The following is a 24,765-nucleotide window of genomic DNA, read 5'->3' as shown; positions in this document are numbered from 1 at the left end:
GTATGAGGATTAAAGGTTGCATCGTTAATAGACGAAAGATGGCAAACCTGCTGGGGCCTTCTAAAATTTAAGACCACACAGTCCCCCTGCATATGTTTGTGAAAGGGGCCTATCCACCTAACTAGTCTCACCATAATTATATCATTCCTTCTGTTAGGATTAAAATATGTTTGCTTACAAAGCCAGTCCACTGACTTTCTTTGCAAGTCTGGCCAAGACTCCCTCTGTCCCCTCTGTAATGGGGGAACTCCACTTAGGACCAGTACATATGGTGCAGAGTCCGGTGGGAGATGCAAAACATCCTGGTTATGGCTAACACTTGACTCTCTGGTTATTTGGGTTACATCTTTAATGCCATTATTTGGCTCTAAGGGGGGCTTAGGGGGTATGCAGTTAGCTGTGTTTTCTTTACGTGAGCCCCCTCTCTCCCCACAATTATCACCCTGAGTTAATGGAGATGGTGTTAAAGGGCTTATCACAATTTATTATGCCAGACAGCGTGTGTTCCAGAGCAATTACACCCTCTCCCACCCTTTTTATAATTGCTGCAACATCGTTAATTTTGTGCATTTCTTTCCACAGGCCGTCAAGTTTCATAGCAAACACCCCCATTAAATCGTCCAACCTAGATTCAAAACCCTCCATCACAGTGTCCAGGATTTCAATGCCCAAATCTTTTGTCTGGGAGTCACTGACGGGAGGAAAATCAGTTTGGGTGGAGATAGAGTTAGTTAATCTAACATTGAGTAATTCAGTGTCGGCCCCACCTTTGTTGTTCCTCATATTATCCATAGTGAGGTCTAGTGATTTTCTTCTGTGTTTCCTCTGGTTAGGGTTTTTACTGCCTGATACTGAAGCAGTCAATGCCTGCCGTTTCATTGTCTTGCCTCGGGTATTACTGGCTGGGACTTGTAGGTCCTGAGCAGACTGCGCCATAGTCAAAGGGGTATTTATTATCTGTATGTCCAGACTTAATGGGACAGGATTTGCTCCTAATTGAGAAGCAGGGAGTAACTTGTTTGTTCCCCCAGTGAGCAGGCGAGATTGGGACGCTGCAAGATCTAAAGATAACCGTCTCTCCGTGGTTTGGATTTGATGGATGAGTACAGACTCGGCCCTTATAATAAAGTCATCCAAAGTGCCTGCAGCCCCCTTTCGTTTGCTCAATATGGACGTGGTCGCCGGCTACAATGCCTAGGCTAGATTTTACCTTGCTACGGTGTGTCCTTGCTCCTCACTTGAGATGCCAAGGGGGGGTTGCCCAGCCCAGCCTCTTTGGGCCCATGTCAGCCACAGACGGCCCACACTTTGCCCGGGCTTTGCCTGGCTCGTCCCGCGCGCGTCCGGTGACGCGGAGGGCTGCGGCAGCTAAATATGCCTCCTGGCGCTGCTGCCTCGTGGATTGAGGGCTCCGCCGCTGAGGCTGCCGGGGATTGTAGTCCCGGGGTGGCGGCTGCGCTGGTGTCGTCGTCGTCCGGTGACTCCTGGAGGTGGTGGCGGCAAGGTGGCGGTAAGGTATGTCCTCCACAATGCACCCCCTCCTGCTAGCAAGCTACTAGATATAGTAGAATAGAAGTGCTACAACAAACACTCCCGCACTACATTATCTCAGATCAAGAGAACAATTAAAAAACAGTTAAGTACAATTATTTCATATTACATAGAAACGCATGCATTATTATTTTTTAAATTTGTATTCTGTACAATTCAAGAACATGCTGTCAAAGTGCTTAGAGGTTGTAGACTGTTCCGCTAATAAATCATATACTCACTAAAGAATATATAGGATGGTACTCTTATAATATAAATACAGGCCCTATATATTCTATAGGGAGAAGGTGAATAGGAACCGCAAATAAGAATAGAAATTAGAAAATAACATTCAGAAATGTAGGGTTTATTAAATATTTAAAGTAGCAAAGCATGACAGCTATGGTGCACAGACATAATATCGACTCCAAAATATCGTTTGGACAGAATATCGAGGAAAAAATATCGTTTGGACAAAATATCGACTGGACAGAATATCGACAGCCAAAATATCGTTTTTAAGGTAAGTGCAGTAATATCGACTGTAAATAATATAGAAAGTGAAAATATGTAAGTATATACTATAGATAGTAAAATAAATTGTTTTTATTTTTAGGGTTCAGGGTCAGTTTTGGGTTTTTGGGTAAAGGGGTATTTTTAGGGTTCAGAGTCAGTTTTGGGTTTTTGGGTAAAGGGGTATTTTTAGGGTTCAGGGTCAGTTTTCAGTTTTTGGGTAAAGGGGTATTTTTAGGGTTCAGGGTCAGTTTTCAGTTTTTGGGTAAAGGGGTATTTTTAGGGTTCAGGGTCAGTTTTCAGTTTTTGGGTAAAGGGGTATTTTTAGGGTTCAGGGTCAGTTTTCAGTTTTTGGGTAAAGGGGTATTTTTAGGGTTCAGGGTCAGTTTTCAGTTTTTGGGTATTATTTTATTATATTTTATTACTATATATATATGTTTAATAAATATGAAATAAAAAAATATTTATTTAACTTTCATTAATTATTTAATTATTATAAGTTAATTTAAGTAATTTTAAGTATATTTTAGTAATTAATTATTAATATTAATTTAATTTAACACTGTTTTTAGTAAATACGATATTTTTTACAACTATATTTTTGTAAACGATATTTTGTACTCGATATTTTTGTACTTACCTGTTTGTACATACAAACTCGATATTTTTGCTGTAGATATTTTTTCCTCGATATTTTGGGTAGTCGATATTTTGGTAGTCGATATTCTTTCAGTGATCCGACAGCTATATGTTTGTGTTCTGCTGTTTCGTAGAATATCTGATCAAGTACTTTTTGATATTTAAAAGTTATATTATAGATGGCGCTGAAAAATCTCTCATTCCTCTTCTGTAGCAATAGGACAATCTATTATAATATTACGATTGATACCATTCTTACAGTAAAAAGAAAAGGAAAATAAAGTTATGTATTTAACAGAACATCCATAATGAAATACTTTTGAGCGGTAATTATTTACTGAACTTCTTTTCTGCGAGAGGTGAAAAAGTTTGATCTTTGTGGTGACGGGTCATAAACTCCTCTGAGATCATGACGGTGAGAATAATAATATGTATATATTCTCACAGCACATGATCACAAGGGGAAAATAGATTGAAAAGCGCAAGCCGGTGACGTTGCTTACTTATCGTTACTCTTTGTGAAGACGGATTGTGAACTCCACTAAGGTCACCAAGACTGTTAGTGTTAGAATATACATATTAACAGTATGTGATCTCTAGGGGAAAACACATGAACAACTGCAAGATGGTGAAGTTGACTGTAAATGTTTAGGGTTTGCGTTGACGGGTCACCAACACCTCTCAAGCGAAGTACAGTGTCAATATTATAATATGAAAATTCACTATATATAAGGTGAAAGGAGCCAGAAAAGGAGCAATGTTTGTTATAATCTATCTGTTTCTGAAAACAAGCTGCTGACGTTACAGAGAAAAAGCAAAAAACATGCAATACATTTCTTTCTAGATATAAATGTTTAAATATTGACAAATATCCACAAATTATAAATAAGTTCTATGCCTATGCCATATTGAAACAACTTACAACTCCGAAATATGTTTGTTGATGCAAAAAGAGAATCCGATGCTAGAAAACAGAACCTGCAACATAGATTGGCGGCTCAGAAATAACTCGTGAAAACGAAACTAATTGCACAGTAGGTGTGGTTTATATAGTTTTTGGTTGTTTAGTAGTCTATGGAAGGAAGCTGTAGGTCCGCCTATTTAGATGTCACGTTTTGCAGTTTACACGTGCTCACGTTTTAACTGTTTTTCTTCTGTACGTGTTCGGAAAAGTTACAAACTGTGAAGCTGTAAAGGTTTCGATTTCGATCGTAACGCGTATAAGGTTTTATTATCTACATACGTTGGAGAGTTTAAAAAGTGTTACTCGGTAAACTGTGTTCTTTGCATTTTCATGATTAAAAACATCTAAATAGAAGACATAAAAAACTTTAAATTTCCCAGTATGTGTCTTTACACTTCCACCAAACACTCTGTCACTGCTGTTTTAGTTTTGTAGTGACTCCTTCATCGGTATGTAGTACTCTATTCACTACATTAAAACACTAATGGGCACATATACAATAACTGGCATATCCCCAGGAAAATGCCAGTTATTGTGCACAGTGACACCACCACCATGGATGTGCCATATTTACAATGCGGTGCACCATGGGACAAAAACGGCACATGGCTTTGCGTACACTTACGGTGTGTTTACGGTGCTCTTACGATGCGAGTACGTATGACGTCCCGCCACGATTTGCGTAATTACTTTTAAAAGTAATATATGCTTATTAAAAGTAAAAAAAAACTATTTTCCTAATTATCTAGATAATGTCTTCTCTTAGTATGCACATTAAATACTTAACTAAACAAAGAAGGGAGGTCCCCTTACTAATCCAATCTGGGACAAGGGGGAAGTACAACGATAAAATTAAACAATGTCCCAATTAAGCAAAAAGGACTGTTATATCAAATCTAACTGGACTAACAAGAAAGACCAAACATATTGTATTCTAAACGAACCTTAGGAGAAAGATGCTGGTGCCACATTTATGAACATGCACAGTGTAATAATGTAAAAAAACAGTAACCACAAGGCAATAGATATCATTTAGAGTATCTCTTGAAATTTATTCCATAAAGTTTATACACATTTTATATTAAATATGGTCTCAATTTTCTCCAACTGTATTGCAAATGTGATTATATTTTGTGGTTTTATTTATGTATGTTTTAATATTTTTGGATGAAATCCATTTTTAATATAAAATGTGTATAAACTTTATGTAATAAATTGCAAGAGATACTCTAAATGATATCTATTGCCTTGTGGTTACTGTTGTGATATTTTTCTTACATTATGACACTGTGCATGTTCATAAAATTGGCACCAGCATCTTTCTCCTAAGGTTCGTTTAGAATACAATGTGTTTGATCTTTCTTGTTAGTCCAGTTAGATTTGACATAAGAGTCCTTTTTGCTTAATTGGGACATTGTTTCATTTTATCATTAAATACGTAAACAATTAAAAACTTTCGTGCCTTTCGAGTACGGGGTGCCGTACATGTCGTCACACGGAAGCGTTGATGCGATGCGTAACGTCAAAGCGTATTCGTAACGTGTGTGCGGGTACGCACAGAGTACGATTTGCCTTACAAAGTATGGTGCGATCACCATACGCGTACGGTACGATTATCCAAAAAAAAAAACAACGAGAAAGGAATAAAATAGAATTTAATTTTAATATATTGAAAACAATAATAATAATAAAAAATATTTTACAATTTACTTTTGTTATTATTTTACATTAAGAATATGAAATATAACTTAAAAAATAAAATAAATATAAATATTTATAAGAAAAATGTAGGAAATTAGTATAAAAAGAAAGAGATACAAAAATTAATGCATTTAAAAATTATCATTTACAAAACCTTTGAAATTCACTGAAAAAAACATAGGTTTTACACACGTTATAGTTAGGAATTAGCATTTCAAAAACCTTGCAAATTCACTGACAAAACTATAGGTTTCCACGTTATAGTTCGCTGGATATTTCACTCATGCAAAACCATTGAAATTCCCCCGCTATAGTTAGTTTAGCAAACTATAACTTGCGCGCCCATTTTTTCAGTGAATATATATATATATATATTACCTACTGGCGGTCGCCAGTAGGTAGTTATAGTTAGGATCTACTTTCCATAGGAAATCCGCAACATTCTATTGGAAATAACTTTGGCACCGGTGGACGAATCTTTGCGAATTTCTCAGAGAAGATGGCCCGCTCTGCTCTGCTCCTTCCCTGAAAGTTTGGGGGGGATTCGTCAAGCGGGGGCCGAGATAAAAGGGGGGTCCCAAAACGTGTTTTCCCCATGTTAATTTCCATAGGGCGGTTGGACTCACTTTTAGCCCGAACGGCTGAATGGATTTCCACCAAACTTGGCAAAATTGTAGGGACTGGTAGCCCGATGTGCCTTTGCTATGTCTCAAGATGTGTGCTCCAGTGTATTTTGAGTAATTTAGGTTCAAAAATATATATATATATCTATAAGCGCGCCCCGGTACGCGCACGGGGCGCGTACCAGCGCGCTACGCGAGTTCGCGAGCGGAAAGCTGATTGGCTCTCGGGTGTCTGTCAACATTCCAAACAGTCCGGAGCGGCCGCCATCTTGTGTCTCGGTAGGATCGAGATACAAGAGGTGGCAAAAACAAAGGGGGAAATGACGAAAAGGGGGCAGGGTAGACCCCCCCTGACCCTATAGGTTTGATGTGGGGGCCATAAAAGGGCTTCGCGGGTCAAACATTTTTTTTATTTTTTTTTAGATTTTCACGGGGGGAGCACCCGGTATGCGCACCGGGGAGCGTACCGGGGAGCGTACTATGAGGAAAACCCAGTGAAACAGGAAAATAATAATTTAAAGTGCTTAGAGGTAGGGTAGCTTTGACTAGAGTTGTGTTGTGTGGGTGATTTAAGTACCAGCATGTAGGTACTAATACAGAGTCTTAAATTCAATGTACACCGTCTCCTCTGTAGATAATTTGCAAGTTATTACAGAAGTTATTCTGGTATATGGAATCTATACCATAGTCTGTCAGGAAAGCAGAAACAACATGGAGGCAGGAGATGAAAAAGAGATGTCAAATACTCATTGGAGATAATATAGTGGGAGAAAGGAAGTAAGTATGAGCAAAATTACTATGTAACACAAAAAAGTTGCACAGTATACTATAAGTCCCACTTTATATTATAATCATTTTGGTACTATTTCATGAATTACATATAAAAATGAATAATGTCTCGAACAATTTTTAATTATTAAATATACATTTATTGTTGAGATTGTTCATAATTTAATAACACTTCCAACATTACATCATCCGGAATGGCCTCCAAATTTGTATTGCATGATTCCATATTATCTAAACAGTCAATGAATTGTTGGTCAAGAGACTCATCCATGAAGTCAAGAAAATCTTCTTGAGCAATCTCCTCATCGGTAATTTCGAAAGAAATATTGGTGGTCTGTTGTGTACCTTCCATTTTCTTGCTGTAAATTGCATAAAAAATAACTATATCAGTAGAGTTAGGGCACTGTTGGGTTTAAGTTCAGACAGGTACTTCTGAGCTTTTAATAGTCAAGTTATCTTTGAGCAGTGTATGGTATCAGGCAGGAAGTATAAATATAAAAAAGTGCATGTGATGAAGCCTAAGTTAATTCATAATTATACCAGAGAAGCCTAACTCAATCCATAAATATAACAGAGAAGCCTATCTCAATCTGTTCAAGATGTACCTCAGGTAGTTGTAGTCAAAATGGCTGTGTTTCCCTCTCATTTTTCATTTATATTCATGTACATAACCAATCAAATGTCAGGAAATAATAGTAGAAAATGAAAGTAACATTTTAATTGGTTGTAAATTCTAACACTTCATATGTGTTTTTGTCATGTAATTTACCTCAGGATATTTAGACAGGGCTACAGGCCAAATGGCTCAATGGAATTCCACCAAATTTGGGAAAATGGTAGGGACTGGTATGTAGTATGGCCTATTCTATATTTGGTGAACATCTCTACAGAGGTTTTTATGTAAATTAACTTTAAAAAAAAATTGGGAGCGCTTACCGGGGCGCGCCCCGGTACGCGCGCCGGCAGCGCTACGGAAGTCCTCCATCTTGTGTTTCGGAAGAATTGAGACACAAGATGGAGGACAAACAACGTTGGGAATAGGTAAAAGGGGGCACGGTAGACACACCCTGACCCCCTAGTTTTCTGAGGGGGGCTTAGGAGGCCCATATAAGCCCCCCCAAAAATTTTTGTTACATTTTTGCGGGGGGAGCGCCCGGTATGCGCACCGGGAAGCGTACCGGGGAGCATAATTTGGTGAAAAACAGTGAAAAAAGTTAGAGTAAAGTAATCATTTTGAGTGATCAGAGGTAGGGTAGCCCTGAAAAGAGCTCTTGGGTTCTGTGGCTGATTTAGGTACCTAGAAGTAGGTTCCAATGCACAGTCTTAAATTCAGGAGGAATATTCTATTCCCCTCATCTGAGAAGTGCACACCATCTCCTCTGTAGATATCTTGCATGTTGTAACTTCCATTTCTGTATTTGGCATATATTGGAATATACCAAGGCAGTTTGTGGAAAAAGTGTCATCAATTGCCCAAAGGTGTCCTTTAAAACCATCTCCAGACCTACCCCAGTCAAAGTACCCAGGTCATTTTCACCACAGTGCAAAATTATAAGGTCAGGGTGTGGCAGATGGTGAAAGGTTTTCACCAATGGTATCGATTGATGACATCTCAATCCTCTGTGGCCAATCCACTTGATGTGCACATTTGGTAAATCAAGGTTGTGAACATTTCTGAGAGCTGCATACCTTTGAGCCCAGTGGATGTAGCTATGTCCAATAATCCAGACAGAATACATGGTGAGAGGAGGTTCTGGTGCAGTCAGATGAAGTGTAGGAATAAAATGGCAGTTGGAACAGTAGGAGTTTGTAAAACAAACTGTGGAGTTTCAGTGCTCTGGAATCACAAGCATTTGATTGGTGGATTCAGATAGTTGAAAACTGAAAGTTAGGGTGCATGGTTCTGTTCTGTGAAAGAAGTAATTTGAATGGTTAAGAAAAAGTCATTTAAAGAAACATTGCAGCTGATAAGCTGGTGTGTTGAGAGGTCAAACATCCTTGCGGAGTTCATTTGCAACATTGTAGAATAAACTTTTAAACCTGAGAGGTCAGTGAGGAGGGAGTTGCTATGGTAACAGGTAGAAAGGGCTGAGGGGGGGAAGGGTGTTGGTTTGAAAATAGAGAGGGAAGAGTTTTGATTGGTTAACATGAGGGATATGTGTGTAGAATTAGAGATTTTCTCTGCCATTCATGGTTCCAGTGCCTGGAGTACATACCTTTTGCTCTGCTAAAGAAATATTGGTGTGTGTATATGACACTGTTCTCAATCTCCCAAAGCATTTGTAAAGGTGAGTAATGATTTATTTAATATAGATAGAGACTTGTATACTCTATGGAGAAGATTTGGAAGCAAATTGTGGTTTTTTAATGTTGCTTTGTGTCATGTTTTTTGAAAATGCTTGATAAAAAGTTGTTGATGGAAAGAGGAATTGTATTTTGTAAAATTGTGAAGTTTCAGTAGTGAAATTGAATGCTCGTACATAGGACCTGCGCTCTGTTTCTAAAATGTTATTTAAAAAACGATTTTGGGGCAAATCAATGGCTTTTACATTTTGAGAAGGAATAAATAGTGTCTGCATGATTAAATAAATATATTTGAACCTTTCACAATGATGTCACCTGTGTTACCTCAGATTAGGAAGCACATTGAGCTTCTTTGCTGTTGGTTTGTGTCATGTTTTTTGATAATGCTTGGTAGGAATGTTTGCAAGATAGAGGATTTGTATTTTGTGAAATAGTGAGGTTTCAGTAGTGAAATGGAATGCTTGTACATAGGACCTGCACTCTGTTTCTAAAATGTTATTCAAAAAACGATTTTGGGGTAAATCAATGGCTTTTACATTTTTGAAAAGGAATAAATAGTGTCTGCATGATTAAATACATATATTTGAACCTTTCACAATGATGTCACCTGTGTTACCTCAGATTAGGAAGCACATTGAGCTTCTTTGCTGTTGGTTTGTGTCATGTTTTTTGATAATGCTTGGTATCAACATTTGCAAAATAGAGGATTTCTATTTTGTGAAATAGTGAGGTTTCAGTAGTGAAATTGAATGCTTGTACATAGGACCTGCGCTCTGTTTCTAAAACGTTTTTTAAAAAACGATTTTGGGGCAAATCAATGGCTTTTACATTTTTGAGAAGAAATAAATAGTGTCTGCATGATTAAATAAATATATTTGAACCTTTCACAATCATGTCACATGTGTTACCTCAGATTAGGAAGCACATTGAGCTTCTTTGCTGTTGGTTTGTGTCATGTTTTTTGATAATGCTTGGTAGGAATGTTTGCAAGAGAGAGGGAATGTATTTTGTAAAATAGTGAGGTTTCAGTAGTGAAATGGAATGCTTGTACATAGGACCTGTGCTCTGTTTTTAAAATGTTATTTAAAAAACGATTTTGGGCAAATCAATGGCTTTTACAGTTTTGAGAAGGAATAAATAGTGTCTGCATGATTAAATACATATATATGAACCTTTCACAATGATGTCACCTGTGTTACCTCAGATTAGGAAGCACATCGAGCTTCTTTGCTGTTGGTTTGTGTCATGTGTTTTGATAAGGCTTGGTAGGAATGTTTGCAAGATAGAGGATTTGTATTTTGTGAAATAGTGAGGTTTCAGTAGTGAAATGGAATGCCTGTACATAGGACCTGCGCTCTGTTTCTAAAATGTTATTCAAAAAACGATTTTGGGGCAAATCAATGGCTTTTACATTTTTGAGAAGGAATAAATAGTGTCTGCATGATTAAATAAATATATATGAACCTTTCACAATGATGTCACCTGTGTTACCTCAGATTAGGAAGCACATTGAGCTTCTTTGCTGTTGGTTTGTGTCATGTTTTTTGATAATGCTTGGTAGGAATGTTTGCAAGATAGAGGATTTGTATTTTGGGAAATAGTGAGGTTTCAGTAGTGAAATGGAATGCTTGTACATAGGACCTGCGCTCTGTTTCTAAAATGTTATTCAAAAAACGATTTTGGGGCAAATCAATGGCTTTTACATTTTTGAGAAGGGATAAATAGTGTCTGCAAGATTAAATAAATATATTTGAACCTATTACAATCATGTCACCTGTGCTTCCTCAGATTAGGAAGCAGATTGTGCAGATGAGGTGAGGCCTGTCCAGGGGTGCAAAGGAGTTGAGGCCTGTGTCCATGAGTGCAGTGGAGAGGACTCACCTCCTCTGACCCTTGGACAAGACTTACCTCATCTGTGCCCTCTGGACAGGCCTCAATGTATTGGGTATAATTGATGGTAACAGGGTGCAGATGAGATGAGGCGTGTCCAGGGGTGTAGATGAGCTGAGGCCTGTCTAGGGGTGCAGATGAGTTGAGGTCTATTCAGGGTTGCAGATGAGATGAGGATTGTCAAGGGGTGCAGAGGAGGTGATGCCTGTGTTGAAGAGTGTAGTGGAAGAGAGGTCTGTCCAGGGGTGCAAAGGAGGTGAGGGCTGTGTCTAAGAGTGCAGTGGAGGATAGGCTTCATGAAGTCCAGTCCAGTGCACTCTTAGATACAGGCCTCACCACGTACGCTCCCCAGGAGAGGCCTCTCTCCCACTACAGTCTTGAACACAGGCCTCGTCTCCTCTGTACCTCTGGACAATCCTTAACTCATCTGCAACCCTAAATCGTTTTTAAAGAGGCCTAAGTGTATTGGGTATAATTGATGGTAACAGGGTGCAGATGAGGTGAGGTCTGTCCAGGGGGTAGATGAGGTGAGGCCTGTCCAGGAGTCCAATTCATGTGCCCTAAATCGATTTTTAAATAATATTTAAAAAACAGAGCACAGGTCATATATAGAAGCATTTCATTACACTACTGAAACCTTATTTTTATACAAAATACAATTCCTCTATGTAGTAACATTTCTTTACCAAGTATTATCAAGAAATAAGACACAAAGGAAGAGTAAAAAAACGTAATCTGCTTCTTAATCTTAGAAAACACAGGTGACATGTTTGTGAAAAGTGCAGATATATTTATTTAATCATGCAGAAACTATTTATTCCTTCAAAAAAATGTAAAAGCCATTCATTTACCCCAAAATCGTTTTTTAAATAACATTTAAGAAACAGTACGCAGATCCTATGTACAAGCATTCAATTTCACTACTGAAACCTCACTATTTTACAAAATACAAATCCTCTATCCTGCAAATGTTGATAGCAAGTATTATCAAAAAACATGACACTAATCAACAAGAAAGAAGCTCAATCTGCTTCCTAATCTGAGGTAACACAGGTGACATCATTGTGAAAGGTTCAAATATATTTATTTAATCAAAAAGACACTATTTATTCCTTCTCAAAAATGTAAAAGCCATTGATTTGCCCTTTAATCGTTTTGATATTAACATTAAGAAAACTGAGTACAGGTTATATGTACAAGCATTCCATTTCACTACTGAAACCTCAGTTTTTGACAAAATACAATTCCTGTATGCAGCAGAAAATTTTAACCAAGCATTAAGAAAAAAAAAATAACAGAAAGCAACATTAAAAAAAAACAATGTGATTCCTAATATGAGGAAACACACCTGACATGATTTCAAAAGGTGCAGAGGAGGTGAGGAAAGTCGAAATGGCTTTCATGATTGTGAAATTTGCTGAGGAGATGAGGCCTGTGTCTAAGAGTGCAGTGGGAGAGACTTTATGAAGTCCTGTTCACTGCACTCTTGGACACAGGCCTCACTTCCTCTGCTCTCCTGGATAGGCCTCACCTCATCTGCACTCCTGGTTAGGCCTCATGTTATCTGCATCCTGTTACCATCAATTATATCCAATACATTGAGGCCTGTCCAGGGCGCACGGAGGAGGTGAGGCTTGTCCAAGGGTCAGTGGAGGTGAGTCCTGCCCATTGCACTCTTGGACACAGGCCTCACCTCCTTTGCACCCCTGGACAGGCCTCACCTCATGTGCGCAATCTGCTTCCTAATCTGAGGAAACATAGGTGACATGATTGTGAAATGTGCTAATATATTTTTTTAATCATGCAGATACTATCTAATCCTTGTCAATAATGTAAAACCAATTCATGTGCCCGAAATCTTTTTTTAGAATAACATTTAAAAAACAGAGATAAGGTCATATGTATAAGCATTTCTTTACAGTACTGAAACCTCGCTCATTTACAAAATACATTTCCTTTATGCACCAACATTTCTTTACCAAGTATTATGAAGAATGTATAAGTCTCTTTTATATTCTCCTCCTGACTTACTCTATTTTTCCACCAGTCACCTTCTAACAGCCTCCCTCTGACTTATTCCTTTTTACATCCTGATTGTGTGTTACACTGTGTTACACTTTCTCTTTGACTTACTTTCTCCTACACCCTGTCTCTGATTTATTCCCTCTCTCTCATTACTCCTTGTTATATCCTCTCTCTGATTTAGTTCCTCTTACATCCTCTCTCAAACTTACTTTCACTCTCTACCTTTTACATCCTCTCTCTGTTTTAGTCTCTCTTACATCCTCTCACCTTCTAACACCCTCTCTCTGTCTTACATTGTTTTACACCCTCTTTCTGTCTTACACCCTATTACATTATTTTTTATGACTTACTCCATTTCTCCCTTTCTTTGACTTACTCCTTCTCTCTATTACATCCTTTTTCTGTCTTAGAATTAATTATACACTCTTTCCGTCTTACTCCTTCTCTATGTTTTACTCCCTCTACCTTTTTTGTCTGATTTTCTCTTTGTCTTTTTGTTTTACTCACTCTAGCTCTTTTTCTCTGTCTTACTCCTAGTTACATAGTTGCTGTGGTATAAACTTAGATATGTTGTAAACTAGTGTTTATATCATTTGCTTATTGTCATTGCTTTCTTGTTTGGTAATAGTGGTCTATAATGTGTTTTTTTTGTGTTTACCACAGATTGAAATCAAGATTTCAATAGTAAGGAAATATGCCCTCAAGGCAGAGGAGAAGGAAAGATGCCAAGCGGAAAAAATCAAAAACAGCAACGGAATTAAAGCAGTCTCCTACAACAAATACTTCAAAAAACGCGAAAAAAGCTCATGGTAAGACAACTAAGTCTTTTTTTCGAAACATATGGAGATAAAAAAAATGTTAATGGAAATGTGAATATAGAGAAGGAGAGAGCAAATTTGAAGAGGATGGAGAGGCCCCCCAAAAATGTTACTACTGCAGCAGGAGACAATAATATGTATAGGAATAGAAGGCAAAACCAATTTAGGGACATTCTTAAACAAATGTTTCGCAATAGGGTAGTTTTAAATTTGTTAAAAACGTCAAAAAAGGTAAACAGAGAGCTGCTTTTTACAAGAAAAAGAAAAATGTAGAGAAGATTGTTGATCAAGGTTTTGAAGTTAAGAAAAAAATATTTATTTTAGTAATTAATAGAATTAGGACACTTAACAAGACAATTGATGTTTTCAAATCAAACAGTTGATTCAGAGTAATTAATCGAACTAATTTTTGTAAAGTTATTTCTGGAGAATGGATGCATAGTTCAAGTTGTGAGCCATTTTTTAATGAGGAGAGTTACTTCCAGGAGAATGATTTGGTGCATGCAGTTGACACCAGTGGTCAAGCATGTGAGGTGAAAGACGGTTGTCCGATTGAAAAAGAGAAACTTGTGTCTAGAGATGCAGAAGAGGTGTTAACTGATGAAGTTTTAGGAAGACGTACTAAGGGTCCAGTGTACACTTGGAAGTCTAGTAGTATTTGTAGTGTGCGTCAGGATTCAATCGATTTGCTTCGTAATTTCTTACGTACATATAGTAAGAAAAGTCTAAAACAGAAAATGAAGATGTTGCAAGACTTACAGCCTGATTCATGAAAAATGGGATTTGCGAGTCTCAAATAGCGATAAAATGCGAACCGCTATTGAGAACTCGCAAATCTGAATTCATGAAGATTACCGGAAAAAAAAAGCGACTCGCACGCGGGCGCAAAATCCGTTAGCGACTAACGATAATCGAAGAATAATCGCTATTTCCGGCTACCTGCGTCGGGAATGCGAATCGCAATCACGTGCGTCGGGAATGCGAATCGCAATCACGTGCGTCGGGAATGCGAATCGCAATCACGTGCGTCGGGAATGCGAATCGCAATCACGCGCGATCGGGAAAACGGGAAGTCGCTTTTCCAGCACAGTGATGACATCACAACCAGGAAGCAGGCAGTTCCCACCCCCATTCACCACAGTGAGGCAGACCTCGAGGGAGCAAGTTGGAAAGCAGCAGCTATTCTTGTGATTGCGAATTTGCTACTACTCTGCTGCCATGTCTGAGGATCCTGTTCCTGGCCCCAGCAACAGCACAGGGCGCAAGAGGAAGCTAAAGTTTTCTGAGCAGGAGCTCGAAAATTTGATAGAAGGGGTGGTGGCCAACCACGACAGACTCTTTGGGATAAACTCCAGGAAGGTCCCGGAGCAAGACAAAAGGAGGATCTGGCTGGGAATAGCCTCCAGTGTGAACTCCGTGGGTGTGGCCGATAGGTCACTGGAGGAGCTCAAGAAACGTTGGTATGACCTCCGAGGTCGTGCCAAGGAGAGGGTGGCGGAGCGCCTTGGAGAGTCATCGGGCACTGGAGGTGGCGGACCTACAGTCCCTCCCAACACACCCTTGGAGGACCAGGTGGAGAACACCCTTGAGAGGGAGGCGTGCGTTGGCGTCACACTTCTGGACTCCTCCCGCCCCACCCAAGACACCCAAGGTAAGTGGCATGCGACTGCGACCCTGTCCCCTATGACCGTCCCTGACCAAATAGGCTCACATAATGTCCCTTAGTCATGCCTTTGTTGCGCATCAGGAAATGCCCTGAAGCATTGTGGGAGATGTAGTTTGTCCACAATGTAGTAGTACCACAATGCAGCCAGACAGGTTCCAAAGTACGCAAATCCACAGCCATCCAGGGAATGTCACCCAGCATGCATGTAACATCAGCACGTCTGACAGTCACATGCAACTAATGAGTATCCACTTACCCTCACAGGTGGCGCAGAAAGCAGCGACAGCGAAAGGCTGCAAATAGATGAGGAGGCCCAGGAGGAGATTTCCAACCGCAAACCCAGGCACCAGCCCCTGCCGCTGCAACAACACCAGCAGCCAGGCCCCCCACCGTTGTGGCCCCTGCATCTGGCGGACCACCCACAGCCAAAGCCAGGCCCCCACCGTTGTGGCCCCTGCATCTGGCGGACCACCCACAGCCAAAGCCAGGACCCCCACCGTTGTGGCCCCTGCATCTGGCGGACCACCCACAGCCAAAGCCAGGACCCCCACCGTTGTACCCCCTGCATCTGGCGGACCACCCACAGCCAAAGCCAGGCACGCCACTAATGTGCCTCCAGTCCCTGCCGCACCAGCAACGCCTGCTGTGACACCACCTGCAGCTGGTGCTACGACATCTGGGCCTGCGACAGCGCCCACACAGCGGCCAGCCACTGTGACAGGCCAGCAGAGCAGGCGTGGGAGGTCTCGCCATCACACCACTGCTGCAATCAGCAGGAGGGGCAATGGACAGAGACATGCCTGTTTGAGCAACGAAAGATGCATGTTGAGGATCCATCAGCGCCAGTCACAGCAGCAAGGTGCCATTCAGCTCCAGCTACACAAGATTGGGCGCAATGTGGCCGGAGTGGGAGACCGCATGGACCGCATGACGGCGGCCATGGGCCGCATGACTGCAGCCATGGAGGCCAACACTGCTGCGATGATCAAGCAGCGCAGTGCAGCAAGCCGGCGCCACCACCAGCTCATGAGCCGGCTGTCCTCCTACAGCAGGTCTAATTATGTGGCTGCAAATGCCACCTCACAGTTGTCGCGGCGGTCACTAACACAGCAGCACCAACTTGTACAGTGCTGTGAGGACATCACCAGGGTCCTGGAGCACCTCACCACGGCGGTTACGGCACTACACCCTCCTGCTCTACCTGCCACTGTAGGGGGTGACGATGGCAGTGAGGGGGCTTCCAGCGTCAGCAGCCAATCTGCCACACTAGTCCCGCCACTTAGGCGCAGCACCAGGGCAACGCCAGGTACAGGTGCCCCGGAAGAGGAAGAGCCTCAGAGGCGCTTGGGCATAACGCGCAGGAGGCGCAATTGACTCTTTCAGACAATCACTGGCACAGGCTGACTATAAGCCTGCCCTGTCCTTTGACACTGCAGTATGAAGGAATACTGTTAGTAGTAAATAGTTGTACTGATTACCTTTTTTTTTGTGAATGAAACAAATATATTTATTTTGCAGCACACATTAGCGTTGTGTAATCATTACATTTTGCATGCAATTGTGATTTGTGGGGTGAGGGAAGAGGGTGGGCTAGAAATTGTTCTCTGTGATGTGGTTGCGACGTCTGTGGCCTTCAGCTGGGTTCTCCCCGCGTGCATGGTGCGCATGTGCTGGTGGCCGGTCGTCCCCTTCTGATTCACTGCCTGAGATGTCAACAGGTATCCGGCGCTTGGTTGCAATGTTATGAAGCATTGCACAGACAGCCACAATGCGGCAGCACACAGCAGGACTGTAATACATGGCCCCACCTGTCTTGTGCAGTATACGGAACCTGCTCTTGAGCAGGCCAAATGTCCTTTCTATACAGTTCCTTGTCCGGATGTGCGCAACATTGTAGCGCCGTTGCTGAGGTGTGGCAGGGTTGAGGTAAGGGGTCAGGAGGTATTCCCGTAGGGCGTAGCCACTGTCACCTGAATGAGAGGAGCAGATGTTGATTGCCTGTGCAGCGCAGTTACTTCATAGCAATGTGACATTGTCGACAAAGTGTACTTACCAAGTAGGTGTCCTTCCCCAAACTCTCCCCTGAGCAGTCGTGTGTGGAGTCCGCTGTGCCTGAAGATAAAGGAGTCATGGGTACTCCCTGGGTACTGGGCGACAATGTCAGTGATGATGGTCTTGGCATTGCAGACCATCTGTATGTTGAGGGAGTGGTAGGACTTTCTGTTGCGGAACATATACTCCGTGGCAGCTGGTGGGCAGATGGCGACGTGGGTACAGTCTATGCAGCCGAGGACATGGGGAAAATGGGCTACATTGTAAAATTGTAGTTTTGTCAAGTCCAATTCCTGTTGGCTCGTGGGAAATGTGATGTGACGGTGGAGCTGGGTGAGCATGGCGTCAACGAAAGTGTGGAGGCAGCGTGACATGGTGGGCTGGGATATCCCCCCAGCAGCCGCTACTATGCCCTGGAAACTCCCGGAGGCCAGGAGGTGCAGGCTACACAATACCTGCACATGTGTAGGCACCGAATTGTTTCGCCTTGTTGGGTGCTGCATGAGGGGGTCAAGTTCATGTATCAGCCAGATGATCATTTGCCCATTCAGCCTGTATTTAGCAAATATCTGTTCTCTGGTTTGGCCCAGCAAGGTGACCCGCTGCCGGTAAATCCTTTCCTGCCTCATGCGTCTCCTCCGTGCTGCTCGCTGTAGCCTTCGCCGCCTCACCACCATGTACATTCCTGGCATTGTGGAACGCCTAATGCTGCTGCTGAATGTCCTTATGTGTGATTGGTCAGGCCTGAACCTGTTGGTGATTGGCCAACGGTTTTTCAAATTTTACTTATTCATGGCTTTTATGGTTACCACCTGCTTTGAGTTGTCCTTAATTTGCGCCGCGCAAACTGCGATTTTGGGTTTTTTCGCAATTGTAGATTTTTCATGAATGCCGATTGAGAATATATTGCGTTTCGCTATTTCTTTCGCAGATTCCGTGGTTGGTCGCTATTTCCGTATCGCTAATGCTCGACTACCGGGAATCTGCGACTATTATAGCGTAATCGCTATTATGTGTTAGCGTATTCGCTATTATGTGTTAGCGAATTCGCTATTTTGTTCTTGAATGCCAATTCCGTAAATTGCACCCGCAATTGCATTTTCGCTGCGATTGCGGGCGCTATTTAGCTTCATGAATCAGGCTGCTAGATCCTTGCAGAGTGAGAGAAAAGACAGGGTTGCATGGGCATTCACTGGCTTGTCTTTCAAGAAAAGTATGTCAGAGTGTTTTTCATCATTTTAGGATGTTAGCAGTGTATCATAACAAAATGAGGAAATTAGTGAGAAGGTTGTATTATGCAAAAAGTCCAGCACTTAAGCTTAAACAGTTAAAATGTGATCTTTTGCATGGAACTGAATTAGATGTGAAGAAGATTTGTGAAGAAATTGAGATTTGTTATTTTTGTGAAAAAGAGGACAGTGTAGAAATTGACACAGTAATACAAGGTAATGTGGAAGACAATGTACAGATTTCAAGTACAGAAAGTTTGACCAGGAAATTACCAAGTTTAAGGTGAAATCAAGTGAAAGGCCTAATTTTAGTTGTGTGTGTTGTCGACGGACTCATTATAAGATTCAGACTAGGTTAGTTGATTTATATGCAAAAAGTGAAATGGAAAATAATAGTGAATGGAAGAATTTTGCAACTTATTTGTTGGTGGAGAATTCTTTTGATTTGAGTTCTGATCAGCGTATTCGTAAATATTGTTATATTAAATTAAATGAAAACAGAATGCCTGCTAGAGCTGTTCATAATAATCTTGAGTTGGTAGACATTCCTGCTGAATTGATGGATTTAAATACATATGAATCTATTTTGATTCAATGTGTCCATCCTTTTCAGGCTATTGTTCGCATGGAGCCTAAGATAGGGAAATTGCCTCCTTCAGATTTATAGAGAGGATTAAAGGGAAGAGTTGTTTATTTGCCTCTAGATTTCAAGAAAAATATTGATACAATTGGTGTAGAGAAAGTGGAAGAGGAACCTCTGGTTATTCTAGTTAATGGGGTTCCGACAAAGAGTAAGAAAATCTGGCAAGATTTAGTGGATGTTAGGAAAGTCAAAAAGGAAACGTTGTATTTGATCAAAAACAATGAGAACTACAAACATGTATGTGTTGGAGAAGAGGAAATAGCTTCAGAAGAAGACAGTGATTGTTCAGCCGGCCAAATTGAAAAAGTTGATGTGTCTAGAAGTGAAGAAATATATGAACATTATACTGTTCATCCTTTGCATTCCAAAGAAGTAATGGGGAATGCAATAGACTTGTTTCAAATGAAAGCAGCAAAAGGAAGTCCCATTAGTGTATGGGAAGAAAGTTTGGAAGCTCGTTCTTTTCCACAGCTATTTCCAACAGGTCGAGGTGGACCATATGACGATCGACCAGTTCAAATTCCTGCATCTGAATACCGGACTTTAAGATTATATGCTGACGATCCAAGGTTTCGTCAATGCATTCCATATTTGTTTCATCTACTGTATGAAAGTGACTTGTCTGGGCTTTCTTATGCAGTAAATCATATACTGAAAAGTGGAGCACATCTCCAAAATGTTTCGGCGAGGGACTTTATGGAGAAAGTCAATCTGCAAGATAATATTTTGGAATCTCATCTAATCAATCTCATGGCATGTCAGCGTGGTACAAACGAGTATTGGTACCGTCGTCATGGGGAATTGAAATGTATGCTAAGAAACTTAGGAACTCCTACATGGTTCCTCACTCTAAGCTGTGCCGAGTATGCATGGGACGACTTACTTCAATTTATACGCGAGGCAAATGCAAATATACAAAATATAGAATTCAAAACACCTGGAGAACTGTGTTCTTTCGATCCAGTGAATGTATGCAGATATTTCAGTCATAGATTTGAAACTATGATGTCTTTTATTACCAACAAAAAAAATCCTCCCCTTGGAGAGGTTTTGGATTTCTTTTGGAGAAAGGAGAATCAAGCGAGAGGTGCTCCTCACATACATATGTTGTTGTGGATTAAAGATGCCCCCAAATTTGGAACAGATTCGGATGAAACAGTGATGAGTTTCATTGAAGAGTATTCAACATGTGCTGTTCCGAAAACTACAGAAGAAAACAGTTTAAGGCAACAAGATTTACGCTTTCAATCTTATCGTTGTGGGAAGTACTGTCGTCGAAAATTCAATAACAAGGAAAAGTTCTACACAAAATGTCGTTTCGGCTTTCCACGACCAGTGATTTCTAAAGGAAGAGTAAATAATTTGATGTCTTCTCTATGACATACTGTGACGAGGAAATCACCAAAAAATACATACAATTTAAAAAGAAACGAAGAGTCAAAGTACATCAACGACTACAACCCAGTGATTTTGTCCATGTGGAATGCTAACATGGATATTCAGTTCGTTGCTGACAACTCTATTGCTGTGGCTTGATATGTTATGTCTTACATCACAAAAAAAGAAAAGACAGAACTGAAGGAAATGTGGGAGGACATTTCACATGAAAAGAGTATAAGCAAGAAATTATACAGTTACAGTCTGAAGAGGTTGTCGCATCGAGAAATTGGAGCATATGAATGTTCTGATCGGTTATCATCAGCAAGTCTCTATGCCAAATCGAGAACCATCATTTGGGCGAGTCTAGGTCTTGCTGCAACACGAAACCGAGTATTGAAATCTGAAGAAGAAATTGAGTATTTGGCGGAGAAAGAACCAAACAGTACAGATATTTTGAAGACAATTATGTTGGATACATACTATCCAAATAGAACTAGTCATCTTGAGAACAGTTGTTTGTATGAAGTTTTGCAAAACTATATTTATAAGAGGAACATCAGAGAAGATATCAATAATGGAATATATGCTGTCATTGGATGTGAAGGATGTCTAGTGAAACAGAGAAAAGGTCATTTGATTAATCATCGAAAATTGAGTTGCGAAAATCCAGAGAAAAGGGAATTTTACTATTTGGCTCTTTTGCAACTCTTTAAGCCATGGTGTACAGAAGAGGAACTACTTGGAGATTTTCTCTGTTACGAAGATTCTTTTAATGCAACCAAGGATACCATAGAATGTCCTGTTTTTCCAAATTATCTGCAAATGTTGAACGAAGAAATAGAGCAAGAAGCCACAATTGCTGCAGAGATTGCTAGAGACAGTTTTCAAGACAGTCAGAGTTCTACTTCATTGAGTCAGGATCCACTAGGAGGACCAATTATTCAAAATGAAGCTGCCACTGCCATGGATGAGGTGGAAAGAGCCATGGAACAAGCTGACGAGGATGTAATTAACTTAGAAGATTTGGTGAAACAACTAAACGTTGAGCAGAAACAGATATATGACGAAGTCACAGAACAGATTCAACATGGATTCAGTCATGAGGAAAAAGAGTGCTCATGTACATCATTTAATCTTGTCCAACTGTACGTGAGTGGAGAAGTGGGAACTGGAAAGAGTTTTCTTATTAAAGCAATTGCAACTTATTTGCAGAAAAAGACTGAATCACCGCTGTCTTGTGTTGTAACCGCTCCAACTGGGCTGGCAGCACATAACATTAAAGGGATTACTTTACATCGTTTACTGATGCTACCAGTTGAGCATGATAATAAATTGCAATACCACAAGCTATCTGGAGATGCGTGTTCTGAAGTTTTGAGAGACCTGAAGAAAATGAAACTTCTTATCATTGATGAAGTAAGCATGGTCTCAAATCTAATGCTTGCTTTTGTGCATTTGAGAATGCAAGAAATTCTTAGAACAGACTATGATGTCTTATTCGGAGAAAAACACAATATTGTTTTTGGAGATCTACTGCAGTTGACTCCAGTGAAAGGACAACCAGTGTTTAAAATGCTCACGCATGAAGATACCAGGAAGTGCCTAGGTAGCATTGGAAACGTTAATATATGGTTAAACTTCAAATATGCAGAACTGCTTCAAAATATGCGACAGGCAAAGGATGAAGATTATAAAAATATTCTACAAGATGTAAGAATCGGAAAACTAAGTGACCATGGGAAGGAAGCTTTACATGCACGATTAATTTCAAACTTGTATCCAAATGAAAACATTCTTCCAGAGAATATTTTTAAGAAAATTACTGAGAACAAATCTGGGATATGTTTGATGCCAACTGTGAAAGAATGTTCTCTCTTCAACAACAAAATGTTAAAGTTAGAAAATGAAGAGATTGTGAAACTGGAAGCTATAGATAAAATAGAGCATATGGGGGCAACAATTATTTTGTCTGAAAATTTGAAATCAAAATTGGATTCATTAGAGAAGAGTATATCTAAAACTGCTGGTTTTGAAAAGACTCTGAATGTGTGTTTAAATTGTCGTATCATTTTGAGAAGGAATTTAAATGTTGAAAGAGGTCTAGTAAATGGAGCAATGGGTCATGTTGTTGATTTTGTGAATTACAGAAATAGAGATGGAATTGAATTTTTAAAAATTAAATTTGATGGCATTGATGAAATACAACAAATCAGTCGTTGTTCAGCTAGATTTTTGCTCGTGAAAGACTTATATGTTCGCCGAAAACAGTTTCCTATTTGTCTGGCATATGCGGTGACAATTCATAAATCTCAAGGTTTAAGTGTAGATAGTGCTCTGGTGAACATTGGAACTTCTGTGTTTAAAGAGGGTATGGCATATGTGGCATTATCACGAGTCAGAACTTTATCAGGATTGTACTTGATTGAGCGTGATGAGACAAAGATGTGTGCGGATCTAGATTGTGTTAAAGAATACAATAGGTTAAGAAGAGAGTATGCTCCACATTTGCCTCAATATCCTCTGTTTGAAAAACGTGTGGTAGGCCGAAAAAGAAGAAATGAGAATAATTGCAGTGAGGTAGTAGCAAAAAGACAAAAAGTAGATAAACTGTAATTGTAAGCAGAAAGAAAAAGGATTCTGTTGAAGATGTTGTTGGATTTCAGTTTGAAAATAGTTCTGGTGCCAACTGCTATGGTAATGTTGGTTTTTTTCTTCAAAATTTACAAGAACAGATTGTTGAAAATCGGGATCAAACATTCTGCTGTATATTGAATTCTGTGTTTGAGAAATGTAGCAGTGATAGAGCAAAAATTGAAAGTGTTTCAGAAATTCGAAATCTTTTAGACATATGTTCTGGTCAAAATCAATTTTCACAGAATATTCAGCAGGATTGTCAGGAATTTTTAATGTATATGTTTGCTGTATTAGATGAAGGTGTAGATGTAGAAAATCTATTTGGCCTTTCTTATCAATGGCAGCATGACTGTGACAATTGTAGTTTATCAAGTAGTACTAGAATAGACACTGAAAGATATATATATTTGACTTTACCAGACTGCAAATCAGAGTCTTTCAATAATATAGTTAAAGCGGCTGATCACAATATGGTGTGTACCCAATGTAAGTCTGCAATGCTGTCCACATTATTTATACAAAGTTATGGTCAGTATGTCATTTTAATCTTCCAACGATGTAGACCTGATGGAACTAAATTGACAACTTCTATTAAAAATGGTGTCGCTTCTCAGTTATGAATTTCAGGAAGAACCTTTGCAACTGTAGCTATTATTTATCATGACGGACCATCTACAACATCAGGGCATTACACATGCTATTTAAAATGTCAAAAAGGGTGGAAGCTGTGTAATGATGCCCATTTGACTTTCAAACAACGTTTGCCTTTTGACTTAAAAAACTCATACCTAGTGTTTTTAGAACCAAAATTTAAGTAAAGGTAATTGGCCTATGAAGACGGGAGCAGTTAATAAAAGTTAGTTTACTGTTTAACATTATATTCTGAGTAAAAGTGATCAAGATAATATAAAAAATTGAGTTATCATATAGGTACTGTAAGTGGATCTCATAGTAAGTGAAATCAGTATTATAGGAAATGTTGAATATGAGTAAGCCAAAGATGGAAATATGAATATTTAAACATTGTGAACATTTTCTATGAGCTTTTCTTTCAGAACGTCGGGAAAACGGTAATTTCAGAGTTTGTTTACAGTAATTTAAAAACATACTGATGCATCTGACACTATTTGGCCTTAAGGAAAAGTGAAGGATTGAGCAAAGAGTCATGACTGAACACAAGGAGGAAATGAAAACATTGAAAAATATTTCAGATGTTCTTGGAGCTTTTCTTATAGAAAGTCGATGAAATGGAAGTTTTAAAGAACAGCAGAGTATTTTCCAATGAAAAGGATCTTCATGATGTACTATTTGGCTTAAAAGAAAAGTAAGTGAATCAAACATTAGTGTACATTTGTGATTTTTAAG

Source organism: Lissotriton helveticus, chromosome 4_1 (genome assembly GCF_964261635.1).
Source record: "Lissotriton helveticus chromosome 4_1, aLisHel1.1, whole genome shotgun sequence".
Classification (NCBI taxonomy): Eukaryota; Metazoa; Chordata; class Amphibia; order Caudata; family Salamandridae; genus Lissotriton; species Lissotriton helveticus.
This window is presented reverse-complemented; position numbering follows the sequence as displayed.